The sequence below is a fragment of the Chaetodon auriga genome, assembly GCF_051107435.1.
Source record: "Chaetodon auriga isolate fChaAug3 chromosome 23 unlocalized genomic scaffold, fChaAug3.hap1 SUPER_23_unloc_1, whole genome shotgun sequence".
In the NCBI taxonomy this organism is placed as follows: domain Eukaryota; kingdom Metazoa; phylum Chordata; class Actinopteri; order Chaetodontiformes; family Chaetodontidae; genus Chaetodon; species Chaetodon auriga.
The window spans coordinates 263,090-276,788 of record NW_027481911.1 but is presented as its reverse complement, the minus strand read 5'-3'; the positions used below and the strand labels follow the sequence as shown (position 1 = coordinate 276,788).

General features: G+C 39.7%; 3 protein-coding genes across 3 annotated transcripts in view; 2 read left to right on the top strand and 1 right to left on the bottom strand.

The window, feature by feature from the left end:
• The window catches only part of LOC143317615 (uncharacterized), a 238,911-nt gene that overhangs the window by 160,229 nt on the left and 64,983 nt on the right, over nucleotides 1–13,699 (top strand). The gene's annotated exons all lie outside the window — the stretch shown is intronic.
• Nucleotides 1–13,699, top strand: part of LOC143317620 (uncharacterized) — a 176,513-nt gene that overhangs the window by 124,405 nt on the left and 38,409 nt on the right. The window lies entirely within an intron of this gene.
• The window catches only part of LOC143317619 (uncharacterized), a 107,141-nt gene that overhangs the window by 87,444 nt on the left and 5,998 nt on the right, over nucleotides 1–13,699 (bottom strand). The window lies entirely within an intron of this gene.

Sequence of the window (13,699 nt, the reverse complement as noted above, 5' to 3'; positions counted from 1 at the left end):
TCCACGTACAACAGTCAAACTGAGCGAGAAAGAACATGCGACGGAAGGGTGAACTACTAGTAGCCCCCCGAGCCACATTAGCATATCTTAGCAATGTTAGCCATGCTACACCGGCACAACCGATTTTCAATTCCTACCATAGGACACATAGGCTAACTCGCTGTGTCCTGCAGAAAACTGACCTAATTTGCCGGTGTGTTAAGGGCCTCTTAAGCGGTGGATGCGACCGAAGCTACCTGCTTGGTGGTGTGCAGGACTAACTGTATCGACTAGGCTATTAGCTAAACTTGCTACGTTAGCATGTTTGGCAAGAATACTATCACAGAAACGAATGAGGACGTTATGCACAAACGCTGCAAACTAATGCTTGATTTTTTTTTTTTTAAAATACAACGCGGTTACAATCATTTTAATATTGTGTTATGTGGGTCAAAGACGTGGCATGTCATTCCGGTGTCCGACGTTTATAATGTTAAAACTATATAAAAAATTTAAAACATTACATTTTGTTACTCAACTCTCGCCACTTTACTTACTCATGTGAGTATTTAGTATAAGAAATGAAAATTTAAGGAGCTATTTAGCTCAAAAGTACAAAACTGTCCTTCCTGGATAACGTCCAGGCTAAAAATCTAAGCACAAAAATATGCTAAAAATGTCAAAAATCTTAATAAAAGCACAAATGATGTACTGGGGCATAATTGTGTTGATGTTTGTAATGACACCTGCAAATACAGCAACAACACTAAGCTCATTTACATTTTTATTCAAGAAATACTTTTGTCCCCATTTTTGGATTCTCAAATGTCCTTCCTGGGTAACAGACATAAAGTGGCTATACATGACTATATTTGGATCTGGATAGTCATGTGACAGGGTGTTGCATCAGCCAACAGATTCTGAAGGACCCCCAAAAGATATCACAAGGTCAGTAAGTCTCTCTTAAAATGTTGATAATTTGACCTTTTGGCTCGGTGGTACATGATGTACCACCATGATGTGTCTTTCTGGATAACGCTAAAAGAACATTTATAATTTTTTTACATTTTAAAATGACCTATTTCATGTGAAATATGACATTGATGTGTTGAAGATTAAGCTAATATTTTACACAGTAGACCCAGTTAGTGCCTGATAATAAAGGAAAAATAGTTTTTTTGTCCTTCCTGGATAACAAAGATATTCTGTTACCCAGGACCTGTCCTCTGTTATCCAGAATGGACGTTAATCAATTCAGATTTGTATTGGTATCTGTAGCTTTTTAGACATTGATTTGATGTTGTATTGTTACACTTTTATTATTATTAATAACAGCAATTGATGAATTAAATAAAAGAAGCAGTATTATGTATTTTTGAACTTTTGTGGTATTTTTTGTTATCTTTTTCAATGATAGACACAGGACATATTCATAGATGTTGTGAAGTTATTGCCCAAAAATGAGTATAGCTTTTGATGTTTAAGGGTGTTTTGTTCTTGCAGATGCCACTGTCTAATAAATAACGGCAAAGACTTTTCAGGGCCAGGAAGAATGCTGACCCACAAGCTAGGGCTGAGTATCTCCAGAAAAAGAGAGCAAGGTATTGTGATTTAGTAATAAATTGATTATGCAGATCAGATTGAAAAGGATTAATAAAATAGGTTTACACTTGTTTGCGAAAGGCTAAGATATGTAAGTTAAGCAATAATGATAGCTTATGCTAGGATACATTTCTTCTGGAGCAATTGGCATCGAGGTAATTGGTCAAACCATTATGTCATTTGTTTTGTTTCTAGCTATTATAAATATAAATTCAAAGCTAAGCCCAAGACACACAGCTGATGACTCCTTCTGCTGCAAAAAAGAAAAGAGAACAGTGGAGGATTAATAAGAAGAGACAGAGGGAAAAAAGGGGGCGTGTATATAAACAGAATAAAACAGTCGCTCTATTCTTATTTTTGATACTTTTTTTTATTTGTCCTTTTTTTTGTCTTTTCCTTTTTAAAGAAAAAAAAACCCCGACTGTACAGAACTAAATCTAGATGCCTATTCAGAGTTTTCCAACTCTACGCTTCTGTGATGGTAAAGAAAGAGAAAAGGGAAGAGAGCAAGTGATTCATCAAAAATAATAATAAAAAGTAATAATAAATCATTAAAACCTCCAACTTGACTCAAAAAGGCAATTAAAAACCTAATTGTTTGCTTCTTTTGACTAAAACCAAAACAAAGAAAAAATTCCCTCCTCCCACACTCTGTTATAAAGCTGCAGCACCTTCACTAATGCTCCTTTCCCCACATGCTTTAACGTGCTGTAACACACCTGATCTTTCCCTGGAGAAGTTGGTCGTGATCTCTTTACAGCCCTCATCATCTCTGCCAAGGTAAATGGCTCATCGATCATGCCAGCTGTATTTTCCCTCCTGCATAGCCTCACATCCTCCATATGCCACGTTATGGGCTCCTCCACAGTTACAACATTTTGGTTGCCCCCCTGTTCCACACTCTCCATACTCATGGTCTCCCCCACACCTAGCACATCCTCCTCTTCTCCTTGCAGTTCTTGGTTATGTGTCCAAACCTTTGACAGTTAAAGCACCTTAATGGTTTTGGAACATAAACTCTCACTGGGTAACTCATAAAACCCAGGAAAACTTTCTAAGGCACACACTTTCCTTCAAGCTCAATCAATACAGTTTGGCTATCCATTCTCACTCCTTCTTTTGTTGTCTTCGTTCTTTGCACATTCGTTATTTTTCCTCCTTTAATATTCCTCTTAAGTTCCTCCATACTCACACTCAGTGACACTCCTGTAATCACTCCTTTGCACCCACCGCCATTTCGTGCTCCCACCCTCCCTGTGCTTGCCACCTTGTTTTTCCCCAACTCTTTCAGTTTGAGTGCCTTCTCAACTTGCTCTTCATTAGCACATTTCACCAATAAATTGCCATCACTCAGGACCTTTGCAAACTGTATCTCTCCTATTTTACTTGCTACAATTGTTGTTAACACAAAGGGGTTGAGCTTCTTTACCTCTTCTTGTATCTTTTCATTGAACCCTATGATGACAAAATAATTCTAAGGTGTCTCCTTCTCAATATGCTCAGCTCCTTCCTCCTCACTGCTATAACTGTCATCATTGCCGTCCTTCTTCCTTTTTATTCCTCCCATCCACTCGCTCCCCTTTCAAACTCACAATCTCCCCCTTCCTCCTCATCCATATGTGCCCAACTGCCTACTTCTGATCCATTCACGGAACAGTTGTGCTCAACCGCCAGGAAATTATTTTCAACTCGACTGGGATCTCCCACAGTCTGCCGATTGTTTTTACCTCGTCCATGCCCGGCTGATGCCGCCGCCATCTCCTGCCAACCTTTCGGATCTGTCAACTCAAAATCAACTCCAAACTCGCCAACCGACTCCCTACGCTCCTCCGACTTAAACGTCCGTCCAGGCTCTTTCTTTTGAGATAACTACGTGTTTTACTTCAGGAATCCAGAAACTCTCCCGAAGCGAGGGTTGAGGAGGATCTCTTTCCCCCAGTCATTAACTTTCTAACAACCTAACCCGATACGCACTGTTACTCAGAAAGCGGGCTGACAAGATTGTAACAACCAATACAATTAAGGAAAAGAAAAGACAGACAACTTAACGCTCTCCAAGTTTAGGTGGTGCTCATGACCGCGCTACTCTTTTGTTCACTGTAAAAAAACTATTTGAATTTCAATGAACTTTATTAACACCTTAACAAAAACTTATTCGTCCGCATATGGCTCAGTTTTTAATCCACAATGAACTGAACACTTAAATGAACTGATTTTTTTTATTTTTTTAATCTCCTTTCATGAACATATTTATATTATTTATTTATTAACATTTATCTGTCAGAACTGACACTTTAACATATTGCCTTGCCTAAAATGACGTATTTTAGACTGGGCTACATAAAGATAGAAAGTAACTTAATTTTTAACCAATTTGATTTTTTTTCATTTGTTAAATCCTTATTCGTCTTTGACCCATGTACTTACCAAAAACTCCAGTGACAGACGCTCTGCCGGTGTCCTGTCGCTCCGCTCTGTGCGCGTCTGGGCTGCGCTGCCGAAACGGATTCGAGCCGAATGTTTCATTACGACTGTCAATTTCTCACGATCTCTTCATCTTTTTCACACCTAGTTTAGAGGGAGGGGGGGGGGAAAAGATGGATTTAAAGCATGAGGGGATTAAAATAAATTAGGCTATTTAGGAACACACTCCAATATGGAAATAAGTGAAATAAAAATGATTAAGCATCACGTGCGTGGCCCGCTTGGCTCGTACTGACTCACCTTGAACACTGCTTGCACACCTCACACCTCCTGCCTGGTCAGGAGCACAAAATACTCCCAATTTGCATTGACATTCCGTATCTTGAGTGCCCTTACAATTTCCTGATCTGAGAAAGCAACATGAAAAAGACCTTGTTAAGTCGGAGTTTATGCTCAGAGCACTTTGAAAAGGTTGAAAATAGCTTTTTCTTGCACAGTCTTTCCAATCGATAGCGTAACACCGTCCATCAGAATTACCTGAGCGACACTGTGCGCACTTGAAACACTGCTTCAGACTGTTGCCACGCTCGGTGTATGTTCCATCGTCACATTCCTCACGCGTCTCCTTCTCTCTTGCTGTGGTGCAAGGCGATATCATGCGTGTACCTATCACACACACAAAAACATAACCCTTGATAATTTGACCTTTTGGCTCGGTGGTACATGATGTACCACCATGATGTGTCTTTCTGGATAACGCTAAAAAAACATTTTTAATTTCTTTACATTTTAAAATGACCTATTTCATGTGAAATATGACATTGATGTGTTGAAGATTAAGCTAATATTTGCCACAGTAGACCCAGTTAGTGCCTGATAATAAAGGAAAAATATTTTTTTTGTCCTTCCTGGATAACAAAGATATTCTGTTACCCAGGACATGTCCTCTGTTATCCAGAATGGACGTTAATCAATTCAGATTTGTATTGGTATCTGTAGCTTTTTAGACATTGATTTGATGTTGTATTGTTATACTTTTATTATTTTTAATAACAGCAATTGATGAATTAAATAAAAGAAGCAGTATTATGTATTTTTGAACTTTTGTGGTATTTTTTGTTATCTTTTTCAATGATAGCAACACAGGACATATTCATAGATATTGTGAAGTTATTGCCCAAAAATGAGTATAGTTTTTGATGTTTAAGGGTCAGTTTTGTTCTTGCAGATGCCACTGTCTAATAAAGAAAGGCAAAGACTTTTCAGAGCCGGGAAGAATGCTGACCCACAAGCTAGGGCTGAGTATCTCCAGAAAAAGAGAGCAAGGTATTGTGATTTAGTAATAAATTGTGTTACGACCCCTAGCTTGTGGTGGGAAAAGGGAAGCAACATAAACCAGTTGTAATTGGTTAAAGCAAAGTTATTTATTTTAAAGGTAAGGAAAATGATATGTGCAAACAAAAACCAGAGGCAACTCTAAAGAAAATGGGCCTGCGACTGCTGATAAATCAAAAAACAATCAAAACCAAACGAGGACTCTCTGGAACTACACTAATTTAGCAAACAAAAAAAAAACATCCAAAAACAAAACCCTCTCTGCTTAATTAAAGTTTAACATAAACAGCAGATCAGCACCCCTTCTTCCTAGTGTGAACTAACAAAAACTCCACTACCGCTGTATCACTACTGATATCAGTGTTTGAAGCTGGCCCTGGCCCAGTCCTTCACAGAGTGCAAAATGCCTCGTAGTCACAAAATATGGCCACAAAACGAACGTCTGGCGCGCTGCTCCTCAGCCGTCCAGAGTGCCGGTCCGCTCAAGCCTTTCAGTATCCCGTCCCTGATTGGCACCTGGTGACTGGTGAAAGGGCCCCGACTGTGCACCAATCCAGCGAGCGGACAGCCGAAGGTGGGAGGTGGGAGGCGGTTGTTTCTAGCTATTATAAATATAAATTCAAAGCTAAGCCCAAGACATACAGCTGATGACAGAGGGAAAAAAGGGGGCGTGTATATAAACACAGAATAAAACAGTCACTCTATTCTTATTTTTGATACTTTTTCTATTTGTCCTTTTTTTTTTTTTTTTTCTTGTATGACATTTTGTTTTTGCAAAATAAAGTTGTTTTAAAGATCATTACGGTGTATCATTTTTAACTTACACTTTACTTACAGCCAGCAAAATACTGCTGCTAAGTGATTATAATTGTGTTATAATGTCATACAATTGCTAATAGCTTTATACAGTGTTGTCACTTTACTAAAAGCTCTTAAAGTCATCCTATAGCATATTATTGATATTTATAAGGCATTACGCCCTTTCTGTAAACGAGCATTTAGTATCTTTTCTATGTTGAGAGGTTCTATGTGTGTCTTTACTACTGGCTAGAGTAAGGATGGTTATAATGTGTTATGTGACTCAGGACTTCAGATTCTTTATTCAAACACTTGTCACTTGAGTATGCAGGTATAAAACATTATAAGTACTTAATTATAATACATTATGTCCACACTTGTAATACTTTATAAACCTTGGTAGAAGTTCTTATACATGATTATACACCATTATAATGACATGTATGAAGCATTATAAATGCATTATAACGGCTTATGCATGTGCTCCTGATGCATTATAAACTAGACCTTCATAGAAAGTGTTACCAAATACTGTAACTCATCTTTTTTCTACCTTTCTTGTATTTCCTGACTTCTGGCACCTCCGTTTTACTCGTCGTTACTGCAACCTAGTGACACGTCACTGTATACACTGTCAATTATCATACAGAGATACACACACAGCACACGCAGACACACATACCTTTACAAGCGGGGGTGGATTTGGTTTCTCACTCTTGAGTTTTGCTGAATATTTTTTGTGGTAGATTCAAAAGGGATCACTGCAATTGCACAGCTTTACCGCTGAAAAATGTTGGCCATAAAGCTGCTAACATTATGTTGCCACTCAGCTCTCTCGCACTGCTGTAGCCTCGGCTCTTCTAGTCTCAGGCCTCGATGGAGCTGAAGCTGAAGCTGATCGGGCTCAGTCCACTATCAACCATGTTGTCTGCCTCAGATTCTGGAGGTGAAAAAAAAAACCTCCACCTCTGAGGAGTGGTCTGTGGAATAGGTGACCTGAGAGTCTGTGTCGCCGTCCATTTCTATTTTATCTGTCATGTCCTTTGTCACACATGTACGCTCCGCCCTGTCTCAGCTCCTCCTCTCTCCTTGTTCTGTCAGTGTCTGCCCACTTATTGAAGCATTTTTTCAAAATTATGCAGCAGGTGAAATTAGGCTCTGACCACAGGGGTTAGTTACTCTATAATATTGAGACTAATCTAATTCCATGCTTATGTAGCAGCATAGAAATATTATTTATTCATCTATGCATTGCTGCAGGTAACGAACCGGGCGATGGCCAATCAGGGAAAGGAGCGGCGTATTAAAGCGACAGCTCGTTCCCCGGGTCCGTCCTCTCTGCACTTCACCTGACGCGTCATTTCCGGGTCAGAGCTGTCGGTCCTCAACAGGTATGGCTGCTCACTGCTCCTCTTTGCTGGCTGGTAGGCTCTTCCGATTCTCCCATGCTCACGGTAATGGTGTGCTCCTTAGATTGCTGTGCGCCGCTTCGTGCCTCCCTGGGTTTACTCCTGTGTGTGGCCTTTGTGTGGTAAGTGTCCTCTCTCTCTGCGCTGGTGTTATGGTGCTTGCTATAAAGTGGCTAATGCCAGTATGGTCGCAGGTTAAGAGCTCTGGTGACTGTCTGCAGCCCTCTCGCTTCCTTTGTGTGTGTGCGTATGCCCATCTTCAACAGGTAAGCATTTAATCTCATCCGTAGCCGCCTCATTATCCACTTTCTTGGCTTAGCAATGCTAACGCTGTTTTGATTGATTACTTATTTGACTTAGTTTGATTTCAGTTGTCTCCTTTGTTTCTTATGTTTGCTGGGTTAATTTGAGGGGTTTGTCCTTTGGTATTGTTTGTTATAAGTTCTAATTCAAACGACTTATTTTGTATATTTTTGGTTAAGAGTCTAACTTTGTTTGAACTTTGGTTTGATTTTGAATGATTTTGTTGGTTTCTCTTCTTTTGTTGTCCCAGTCTCGTTAATTTGTTCTCCCCCTTTTCAGCTGCTGGAGGCCGGTGGTGGTGCCGGTGCCGGTGAATGGTGGTGGTGTCCTCCGGTTTGTGTGCTGTGCTCCCCTGGGATTTGGTCACTTCACTGTCCATCACATGTGTGTGGGTGTTTTAAGTTGGTGTTGTTTTCTTATATTTTGTTTGGCTCACTCCCCCTTCACTAGCATTCGCCCACCCCGACGCCTCGGCTCCTGATCAGGTCCCCCTTTTTCCTCCCTGTATGAATGGTTTGCTTTTTAAACTACAATTGAATAAACTTGTCCTTTTTAAACCTTGGAACCACGTCTCTGCCCATCAGTAGAACCGATCTGTGTGTCTATTTCCCTGGGTGAAATTCCCGGGGTGGCGTTGTCGTGCAACCGTTAATGTGTACAAGCATACATACAGAGAGGGACATCGCCACCACAGTCATGGGGATTTACACGATCCGAAGAGACGGACATAAGGAGCCAGAGGACGTGGGAGTTGTGATTGAGGGCATTAAGGTCCTCAGCGATGTTGGCAGTGTCATCATGGGCTTCATCATGCTCTTTGGACTCATTTATGCCCTTGATCGAGCCTTTCCCGAAAAACCTCAAGTACACCTTCGAGTTTTTCCCAGAAGATCATTATGAACTTGGATGGACACAAGCTGAATGCAAAGATACAGCAGCTGAAAATCAAGCTGTTTTCATAAGGGACAAACACTGTGTCCACTGTGTCCCAGTCAGTGACCGTCAGCGTGGATGTTTTTCTTGTTCTAAAAATATGTTAACTACTTGTGTAGCGCATCTTGAAGTGCGTGACTGGTCTCAAAGAAATTGAACATTTTTTCAGGTTCTGTTTTGTACTTCTACCATGTGTGTTGTACATGTGTCATATCTGTTTGTAGGCATTACATATTACAGTTTATAGTCAAGTTTTGATGTTTAATCGGAGCTGGTTATACCATGCCTCAGCCTTTGCAAATATTGTGCTTGTATTATTGGTGCACTAGTACGAGCTACTTTGGTTGAAGCAGTTTTGAAGTCAGCAGATTACTTTTCTAGATGTGACAGGTCATACACTGTGTTCATCATAGAGGAAAAAACTTAAGAGAAGCTTAAAAACTGAAGCTCTAAGTCAAGGTCAAAGAGCATTTTGAACAGTTTAGTTTGAGATTGGTGGAAGAATTTCCATGTTTTGTACTGTTGATGTGTGTTAAATGTGGTATATGTGTATTTCATGCCAGTTTTTAGGCAAATATAGTGCAGTTAAAGGTAAAAAATGTTCGTGGTTGGTCCGAACTGGTCAAAACTTGTCTTAGCTTTTCTGCCTGGAACATAAATCTGGGTTCTAAGGCAGTTTTTCTGTGTGTTTTGACACAAGTCATTATGTTAAGTTTGAATATCACTGTCATCATCATTTTGATGAGTTCCATGTTGATGTTCTATCTATCTATCTATCTATATTTATACATATATGTGTGTGTGTATATATATATATATATGTATATATTTGGATGAGTTTTTATTCGTTTTAAATAAAAAACATTAACCAGATTTTGTGTTGTGTGTCTGAAATGAGGGTCAAATGAAGTAATGAAATCATTTTATTTTAGACTAACTATATTCATTTGAGTTAAACAAATGTAAATAAGTTAAGGCCAGTTCAAGTACTTATTTTATTTTGGCTGTATTTGATGAAGATGAGTTCGACCAACTCAATTAAATCATATTACAAGGAGGTACTTAGTTTGAGTTGTGGCTGCATATATTTAATGGATGGAAATCCTGCCCAAAATTTATTTGTGTTCATCCAATGAGTTATTTTTCACAGTGTGTGTGTGTGTGTGTGTGTGTGTGTGTAGTTGAGGGTGTGTGTTAGTACATATGGGGGGTGGGAGGGTTGGGTTTTTCGTGTTGTTCTGTTTTTATTTACATTGTTTTTAACTCTTGTAAAGCACTTTGTGTTGCACTATGTATGAAAAGTGCTATATAAATAAAGTTTTGATTCGATTTTGATTTGAATAGAACCGAAACGTCGCGCTTGTAACTCGTTTCACTGAATTTGTATTTTTATTTTATTTTTCTTTAAATAAATACCGAGTGTCAATAGAAGAAGTCTCCTCTTCTCTATTACAGCTATGAGTATTATTCTTCAGTTTTACACCACAATCTAGCGGCGTTTTCAACTTTTCATTTTTGTATTTTTCACTATGATACATACTTTTTTCGACGTCATGCACTACTCCGACGAGGAAGACGGCTGGACCCAAGTGAGCTACCGGAGAGGTCACGGGGGTGACGTGCGGACATGGCGCTCCGACCGGCCGGCACAAAGAGCTGACTCCTACCCCCGCCGGGAGCAGCTGCCTCCGCCGATGACACTCTCCTACGCCTCCGGTACCAGAGGTTCTCAGCGACCCCACCGTGACTACTCAGCGTACCCGAACGACAGCAGCGGACCTACTTATCACCGAGCCCCGGTGGCTCCAACGGCCTTCTCAGCGGCGCCACGCGCCCAGACGCGCAGCGGCTGGAGCAGCGGAGGACGTCAGCATGTGAGCACCATCCCTTCCTATGGCCAGCGCTCGGTTATTAACCGCAATAATGACGGCAATAAGCATCACACAATGTGGGAAAATGTTTAATGCATGTGCACATTTCATGACTCATAGTTGCATCTTGTGTAAAGTGTGCATAGTAAATGTTTAATTAGATTGCTGACTATAATTTCATTTACATTTTTCCTTTCTGAAGATAAATGACCAGATTCATTTCGATTCTGATGAGCTTTGTGACTGCTCTTCTTCTTCTTCTTCTTCTTCTTCTTCTAATTATTACCTCTAAATTAATGTTGCACTCGTTCATAAGAGTAGGGGCACCAACCTTCCTCAGCTAAGAAGGATTTTGTATATCATGTCTTGTAATGCTGATGTAGTGAAAACGAATGAACCAACAGTAGATCAGTCTGATAATCTAAGGCGTGAACTCTCAGTACAGGGATTGCTTATATCCAGCTCAAAAGGACACCGTCTGACAACGACTTGTATGCAAAAGATTATTTATTAAACACAATAATGAAATGAATATGAATCATGGATAATGCAATAGATTATATGGATGATGTAGATTAACACAAACACTGCACAGAGGAACTTATGGCAAGAGGATGGTAAAATGAGTTTGGCAATAGTGAGAAGTAGATTTTTAAAGGGGAAATGGGGACGCGAATATAAAGTTAATTTGTTGAATGAATGGTTTAGAGAATTTAAACAAATTGACAGTATCTCAACCTCACGGACCAACTCTTATTCAAAACCGCTTAAGCATGCCTGCTTTGTCAGCGACGCTCCGAACTGACACGAAGAGGCTCCGTGTCGCCGTCCATCATTCTGATCTGCACAGCGGTCTGCCGGACGAATCAAGCAAACCACGGTTGAGAGCCGGTGTTGGACAGGGATGTCTCGGGAGCTGAGGATCTTCGGTGTCGGTTACAGACGAGGAACGGCTTCTGATGGTTCTTTAACCCGGACCAGCGGGTCAGCAGCAGGCTACAGGTCTTCGGTGCGGTCAGTTAGTTGGCAAGACTTTTGACTACTAATAATAAGATTGAGAAACTCTTTGATGGCCGGTCGAAAATGTCTTCAAAATTATTATTACGTGACTAGACTTTAACAACAAAAATAGGAATTATGCGGCTTGGCGTGGCGAGAAAAAATTAAAGTTTCACGAAGAAGATTAGAAAAGTGCATTTTCTGCAGAATTACATCAGGCCACTCTGTGTAGTTGTGAGCAGCAACAAAAAGACTGAGAAAACGACGGAGCGGAAAAATAACTTGAAAACTAAAGACAAAGACTTAAAGAAACTCCGCGGAAGAGACAGAAGAAAGATCAAGGGACGAACTTAGAGGGAAAACTCAAGAACTCTACTACACATAACAGAACAAAACGTAACTAAAAACTAAACACAAAACTGAACTAAAACTGAACACAACTGAACTGAAGTCCGCTGCGCTACTGACTTTATCATCGCTTCAGGGTGTGTCTAATCAATAGGACGTCACGCATGTGGGATGGTTCGCAGACACGCAACGTGATTTCATTTCCCAGAGCAAGAATTAATTAATGATTCGTACGAGGGCTCATCTGCTTCTCACTATGGTCAACGAATATATTTTAAATGGTCAATTTTCAATGGCACTTCAACAACATGCGTGTTCACTACATGCGTTAGACAATTCTTATGAATAATGACAACATTCAACAATAAACATTTTCTAATACTAATTCTAATAAACATGATGACTAAGGGTATAACTACTTTAATATGATGAAGGAATAAAGAAGAGCAGACTATATTTGCCGAAATGATTATCGCTATTATGGTTACTTATTAAAAAATGTCTCCCGCTAAGCACATCCAACCTAACCGCTATGAACCTCTAGATGGCAGTATGGTTACATGATAGAAACTCAGAGAAAATCTTTAAAATAGTTAAAATCACAGTTTCGTCATCCTGTAAATTAGAAACACCAGGAAAGCATTGTTATTGTACAGATCATGAGCTTAGCAATGTAATGACATTTACAATTAAATCAAACATAGAGATTTGGTTACTTTGGTAGGTTAAGAAAAAGGCACACAGACAAACAGCACAGTTTGCTTCAGGAATGTCTAATTTACAACCCATCAGCATTATCTGGTTTGGAGATTCCTTTGAGACTTGGCATTCGTCCATTCAGGCAGTTTTATTGTCCTTAACTCCCTTAATGGGCTATCAAGAAAGAGTTAGCACCTCCATGAGAACGTCCTGAGCAGATGTAAATTTGAAGTGAAGGTGTTATCAGTGACTCTTGTTGCCCTGAAAGAATGTGAAAAGTTGTTCTACAACCAGACATCTTGTCTCTGCCTGAGTTCACACCTTCCTGTGAACCTTCCAAATGGTCAATAACTCTTAAAAGCCTGATTGTTTTATCACTCCACTTCTCCTGAGCAATGCAAAGAGGTTAGAAGAGGGTCAGCTACAGACCAGTTCTGCTACAAATATCATCTCAGTATTGTGTTTATCTGATTTCAGAGTGGTATTGCGGAAGTTTATCTGTGAATTTAAGAGAGTAATAAGTGGTTTAAAGAGACTAAAGCATACTATTTCAAAAAGACTGCATTTTATGTGTTTTATATATTTATCTTATACTATTATTTGTTGTATATTATTTCATTTTAAAGAACTCAGGGCTACATTTATATACATATATACAGATGTGAGAAGGTGCAATTTGATGGTTTGGATGATATGAAGTATATTTATTTACTGTGAACTTGTTGCGTTGTCACATTCGTCTGCAGTTCACTCTTTAACGCTTCATGTTCCTCCGAACAGAAACTCTCAGTCCTGCTGTGTGTTTAGCTCCATTAGTTATTAGATTTATTAGCTCTGTTAGCTCTATTAGCTCTGTTAGCTGTAATCTCTATTGGCTCTGTTTGCTCCATTGCTGCTAGCTTTATTAGCTCTATTAGCTCTGTTACTGTTAACTCCTTGAGCCGAACACATGGCAGGACTCTACTGTCCATCAGCTGCTGACAGCTAACAGCAAACTAG